We start from the raw sequence: 7,035 nt of genomic DNA, 5'->3' as shown, positions 1-7,035 counted from the left end.
ACGCATATTCTTCTGAAATTCTTAAAAGGTTGAATACATGCGAAAAAAGCCAAAACGTTGATGCATTGACCATGACAATATAAAGAACAAACCTAGAGGTTTAGTTTTTAAAAGATTGGAGATTTGAAAACTATTTTGTTGTTTACTGACCTAACATCTCTTATTGCTGGTAATTCTGTCCTGACTTGAGCTGCAGTGTAACAGGTTTGGGTCAGGGAATGATGTCTCCAAACACATTCCCATCATAAATGTGATTGAAGATTGTTGACTGGTGCAAATTCATTTCATTTTGCTTCGGTGCTGGTGAAACTGTTAGGTGCACATTAGGTCACACACCATTTAAGAGGTCTAATCACTCAGCTTCCTTATCAATTCAATTCCTGTTTGCTTAATATTATTACTTAACATTCAAATTATTATTACCTGCAAATATTATCATTTATTTTCAGAAAAGAATCTGAGGCCTTTTATGCATTCTATGACAATAGTCAAGACCGAAAGACACATACAATGCTCATTGACATAAATAAAAAAGGACCATATACGAGCGTGACGTACTAGTAGAAATGGTGAGAGGGGTTTCCGATTAGAGAAACGAGAACAAAAGGAGATTTCCCAGTTGAATGCTTTATTGGGATTAATACTGCATACGTAAGGCATTGCATATGTGTGGTCTACAATAAACAGAAAAAACAGAACACAACATTAAGTTATCTATTATAAACCAACATTACAACAATTTAACTGCTGCATGCTTCAGCTAGCATCACTTAGGTTATAAACTCACTCAGGTTTGTATTTAAACAGTAGCCTTACAATATAAGGACATAAATATTTCTCACACATCTTATGTCACCACATGCATCAGGAAGTTAGGATCCGGACCCGCCTCTATACACAACATGAAATGGACGTACATTTAAAGTTTAAAGAATATGATTGCTCCAATTTGTAAGCTACTGTCAATAATACACAACATTTATGTAAAGTAGTTGACATGTAAACGTAGAACTAACTTTTTAATCAATCACTCACATGTACAGACACAATCCTCCTGCTTCCACAGCGAATTCCGTGTGGTCCGGTAGGAATAAGTTAGCCCCGCCTATACCTGCCCGGGCATGGCTGGACTCCTCACCTTGTAAAGGCAACATAAATACACGTGCCAGTAGGGGGCATTATTGGGCTAAAGCAAATAAAGTCAAGTAAAAATAAACTGAAGCCAAATAGTTACCCTGTGTAACTATTTTAAACTATTTTATTTTAAACTGCCTTTAATACAGATTTATTATCGATTGTAAAATTCCTTCTATTATGAAACAAAAATATACAATGCAATATAATACATAATGAAAAGTGGCAATTCTTTATGTATTATTTAAAACATTGTATATATTATTTTAACATATATACCACTCCAAATCTATATTAAATGATTTATATATTATTGATGGTTAATTTAGAGAAAAGTATATTTTATTTAAGAGTAGGCCTATTGTTAGTCTTTGCACCCTGAAATGGTGTTGATACTGTAACAAAAAACGATTCTCTTTAAACGATGCTAGCTGAATGCCAAATGCCTAAACCAACATGTCGCAAGAGCCATTTGAAAGCAGGCAGCATGTTCTCGCAGTAGTTTCTGACATACACGGATCGGTCTGGGCAGCGCCACTTCAAGTCAAAAACCCAGTGTGTCTTGGTTCATGGCTCTGTGTGTTCATTCCTGCTTGTATGTCTCATGTCTGTTGCTGGTTAGGATTGCCCTATAGCAACTTTTTTTTGTAATTCTCTTCACCGTGACACCCAGATCATGGGTCAAGTTCTCGCACCCGGGTTTGGTCACAGGGTCTCAACGAAAGTGGGTGATAAATGCTTTGCCTAAACGACGGCGCATACTAGCGTAGAACGAGTGTGAAAGTCTTATGGTTTCGTGTTTCTGTGAGCTGAGCTCCCGACTGCGCGCAGACGCTGATTAGACTACATCATTAGCCGGGCGCTGTTGCTTCTGTAGCCGGGGTGATAAATGTTATGCTCCCCTGTACGTGATCAAGGGGGCAAAAAACTCCGAAAGATGACGGGGGTGCAGCACACAACTAATATATAGAATAGTGCAAGTGGTTAATAGATGCTTAAATCGTAATGTGGAGGTTGTATGCAAAACTGACTGTTCAAAAATCTGAGGGGGCACGTGCCCTCAGTTTCATGGTGCATTTCCAAGCAGGTCTAGAACTTTCTAAATACCTTCTCTTGTCTAAAATGAGACATGAGCGTGTTTTTTCACTGGTTTTAACCAGATTGTTCAGATTTGCTTAATAGGTCTAGGTGTTTTAATCCCACTACTAAACACAGTTTAATTGCACAATAGGACATTTCCCACGCCTAATGCATGACGGGGGAGCAGTCAAGAATATGATTAGAGGAAAGGAGGTCTGAGGTTTCACTGGGTTAGTTGGTTTGTCAGGTAGGCATCCTCGGTGTTTGGGGGATCTATGCTTATAGAAATACATAGCAAATTTATATTTTACCTTTTGTATATTTAAAATAAATAGATTTTAAATTTAGGCAGTTTTGGAATTCTGTAGGGTGGGGGTAATAAGTCACGTCATCCGCCGAGGTTATTTAAAGACAATTCTTGCAGTGTTTGCCACGCAACTGGTGGAATGTTCTCGAGAGTAGCTTTTGATAGGGAACACAAAACACCAGGTATGACAGATGACACATTTTAGTCAACCTTTGGAACAAAAAGGAAAACAATTACATAGAATAAAAAGTGGTACAGTACTTTCTATGAACCGTGTGCGCTCCTGGGCAAAAGTGACATCCAACTTCAAATAATCGACAGCTTACATTTTTATTCAAATAGGTTTTCAAAAATTATATTCAAAACTTTGTATTCACGACGCGTTGTACTTGGGTTATAAACTGAAACTCAGCTTTGAGAGGATTTTTAGAATTAGTTATTTTTTGTATAGATTAAAGACATAGCTCAAATTAAGTGCTACAAATTGTCATTGTATATATAGATAAACCCATATTCCCAGAGATATGCTCTTTGCTTTGTTGCCAAATAATGTTGTCCCATAATACCTTTGCAAAAAAATGCAAATATAATAGAGAAGGTGATTTGTCTCTGGCTGCTTGAAATATTTTTTATTTTTAAATGCAAATGTTTATAAAGTTGCTTTTGTAGTTTTCATGTTTCACATACATTGCATGTCAAGAATATGAATAGGAATTAGGATAATTAATTGACTCCCTCATCTCTCACATCTGGGGTGCTCCTCTTTTCCTTTCCTCGCCTCCATCCCTTCAGGATGCAAGGGAAAGTAGTGTGGCCGGCGCGTGAAGGACGCAAGGGGGAGATTAATAACGACTACACCACAGAGTATAACTACCTTGGAAATAAAAACACAGGACACACAGTTTCAGATCTCAAATGTCAACAGAAAACCACAAGTTTGAGAAATCCCAGCACTCAGGACGACTATAGGCCACCCCTCTGGCCTCCCCAGTTCCTGAAAATAAACAAACAAAGAAATAATTGAACAGAATAGAAACTTATAAAATGGAAAAAAAAGAAAACCCAACTCTCAAACCTGGAGCAATCTTAATGCAATTGGCTTGGTTTTCCAAATCATTCCAAAGGACGCATAGCATCAATGGGAACGACAGGGATACAGTGCTTTAGTCGCCCTACACATAAGGAGCAAAATTAACAAAACTTGGGCAAGCCACCCCTGCGAGCTGGAAAGCAAACTGGTATGACACAGCACCCCACAAACAGGCTGCCAGGCCAGCACGCAAAAATGGAGCTTGCCAGTCGGTATGACCGCAAAAAGGGCAAAGAAAACTAAATTTAGATAAAGCAAAACAGCATTGTTCGAGCCTTAATCCACGCAGCAACAAAACGCCATTTAATGCGCCCATCAACACACAAAGAGAATAAAACAATGGATTCACATACCATTAGAGGCGATGGTCACCTTAAACATTGAGCCCTACATACCAGCATCCGGAAACACGTCACCCATTCGGCTGACCGCACCTCAACGCTACGCAGAGATAAATAAACAGATTGATATTACGCTCGTCATACGACATTCAAAAAAAGAAATAAAGGCGTGTCTACAGAAAGACAGCAGACACAAAGCAAAGCGACAGATTCTTTACGAGGGGATATTTTCAATTTACAATAATATAATGCTTAATTATCACATGTATGCGTGTTTGAATATGATCTAAAGATTTGACTTTGTGCTGGGGGAGGAGATTAATACTTTAGTCAACAAAACACTTACCAATCAAACAGCTTCTTCACTCCTCGACCCTCGCCTCCTCCAGGTGCAATTAATGAATTAAGATGTCCTCAGGTGAAATCAATCACCCTCCTTTGATCGTAAGAAGGAGACGCACCTAAAGACAGGCTCGTGGGGTCTGGACACCCTAGCACAAAAAGAAGACCCACAACGTTCATTACAATACATAGCCACACTATGAACTACGACAACACAGTGTTTATTTATAAAAAGTGTAAAAAGGGATGTTAAAGAATTTTTTTCCATTTCCTGAAATAAAGTGTACCGAAGATAGCAACAGCGAAAATATAATGGATTTATAACAAGCATTATATGAATCCCTGAAAAATATAGTCATATTCTGATTTATATTTTCAGACATTATATAATAATTTCCTGTTTGCCCATCCTCTTGAGCAGACGTCTCTGGAAATCTATAGTTACCTGGGTGTGTTTTTGTTCAATAGAACAATGTCCCTGACTATTCATAGCGCTCAAACTAGGAATAAAGATAGATGTCTTTACACACGTAATCAAATTGAGGGGTGTGCTTACACACTGCAGCATATAAAACCTGAAAACACACACAACAAGACAACACACATCTGCACACACATCAGGACCAAGATGAGAGCTGTTTACGCTGCACTTTTCTTATCGCTCCTGCTTCAGGGAGTCCAGAGCCAGGACACAGGTGAGCTATATGACATAAACCTATTCCAGATTATATTCGTGTGTTTACTGTTTAAAAAATGATATTTTGCTTATGTTAATTGATAAATCTGTCACACTATGTAGGCTAATAGGATATTTAAATGATTTTACAAGAAATGCTCAATTGCACACATTTGCTGTTGGAGTAATAATAATTATTAGAAATAGATAAATAATAGTTTTTCATAGCATTGTATATTCTGTATTGTAGGCTATGGTATTGAGTTCGATTAGTAGAAAAAATAATATATTTAATGAAGACACCAGTTGAAGTAGCCTACTAACATAAGAATGTTGGCTTTCATTCATAAAAAGATTGCTGTTAAAGAAATGTGTTGTTTCTACATTAACCTGGAGATTAATTGTGAAATGATTAAATGTAAAAGTATATTTAAAAATATGTATCATTATGTGCGATTAATCGTGGTTAATCACAGAACAAATGTGTGATTAATTTGTAATTTTTCAAATAAACCCATATTCCCTGATTAAGTCCTGGCTGTGTGAAACGTTTTTATTCGTAAAAGTCTGTGTTTGTTTAAATTACATTACATTACATGTCATTGTCTGAAGCTCTCTGAATGGGTTTGTTTGTCTTCTAGGATCATGCGCTGATCCGGAACCACTCTGCTGTGAGGGATATAATGAGGACTGCTTTCGTGGGTGTTACTGTGATGAGGCGTGCTTGGAGCTTAATGAATGCTGTAGTGACTACACACAGACATGTCCTCAACGTAAGTCTAAATCCATATTAGCACAAAAATATTCATTGATGAATCTGTAAACTTATAAAATTATCACTATCCTCAGCAAAACCACCACATCCACCAAACTCAACAATCACCACAACATCACCACCACCACCAACCAAACCATCAACCACCACCAACTATCAAAACCAGAACAACTTCCTTTCTCACCGACCTTACCCTCCTCACCGACCTTACCCTCCTCACCGACCTTACCCTCCTCATCGACCATACCCACCTCACCGACCATATACGAATAATCCTTCACAACATCATGAATCCCTATACACTCTATTAGAGCGTCTTTTCTCCCGCTTCTTCATATTTGTGGGTTTCAGAAACAATTAAAGACAAACCTATTTTCTATTCATTTAATTTTACATTGTGTTCATAAATCTCAACCAGAGTACTTTCAAAGCCATGGAAGGCACACCCATCTCACACACCATTGTGGTGTAGATTGGTAAAGGATGCTATTGTTATTTTGTCTGTAGGCCTAATAGGTTAAGAAAAGTTATGTTTCTGCGATGACAACAAAAATGTTCATAATTGTTATCTTGTTAAATTGTTCTAGAAACATTTAAAAAGATGTATTATCAAAAGTAAATAAATAAGAATCAGTGAATAATATTAACATTCAATCAGTGTGTATTATTTATGTGTGTGTGTTCAGTTATGTTTACGCCCTTGTGTCTTTGACGTTACACGCCTATTTAGCGAACGTTCCGTCATGCGCTCTATTCAGGTAAATGTGGACACAACTGCATCAAAAGAGTTTTAAATGGTCAATTGTTTGCTAAACCAAAGAAGCAAAAATAGCACCAGGTATGACAGATGACACATTTTAGACAACATTGGAACAAAAAGGGAAAAAAATACAAAATGTAAAATAAGTGGTAGGCTACAGTACATTCAGTGTACACTCCTGGCCCACAGTGACATCCAACTACAAACAATTGACGTATTAGATTTATATTCAAAAACATTTTCAAAAATTATATTTGTATTCATGTTCCATTGTACTTGGGGTATGAGAATAATTTTAGAAGTCTTTGCACCAGTGTTATTCTTTTTTGTCGTTTATAAAAGCTTCATTGTATATTTGGATGAAACCCAAATTCCATGATATGCTCTGCTTTGTTGCCAAATAAAATTTACCCATAAATACCGTTACCAAAAAAATGCAAACAGAATAGAGAAGGTGATTTGACTCTGGCTTTGCGAAATGTTTTTTTATTTATAAATCCAAATGTGCATAAAGTGCATAAAAACAATAA

General features: G+C 37.0%; 1 long non-coding RNA gene across 1 annotated transcript; it reads left to right on the top strand.

Annotated features, from left to right (window-relative positions):
• The first annotated feature begins 4,421 nt into the window (after nucleotides 1–4,421).
• On the top strand, nucleotides 4,422–6,397 carry LOC306891569. The gene is made up of 3 exons (XR_013786371.1): nucleotides 4,422–4,989; nucleotides 5,612–5,743; nucleotides 5,820–6,397. It is a non-coding gene; the product is annotated as an uncharacterized lncRNA (long non-coding RNA).
• The last annotated feature ends 638 nt before the right edge of the window (nucleotides 6,398–7,035 follow it).

The sequence above is a fragment of the Barbatula barbatula genome (assembly GCF_947034865.1).
Source record: "Barbatula barbatula genome assembly, chromosome: 3".
Taxonomy (NCBI): domain Eukaryota; kingdom Metazoa; phylum Chordata; class Actinopteri; order Cypriniformes; family Nemacheilidae; genus Barbatula; species Barbatula barbatula.
The sequence above is the reverse complement of the archived record's forward strand: the minus strand, read 5'-3'. Positions and strand labels throughout refer to the sequence as shown.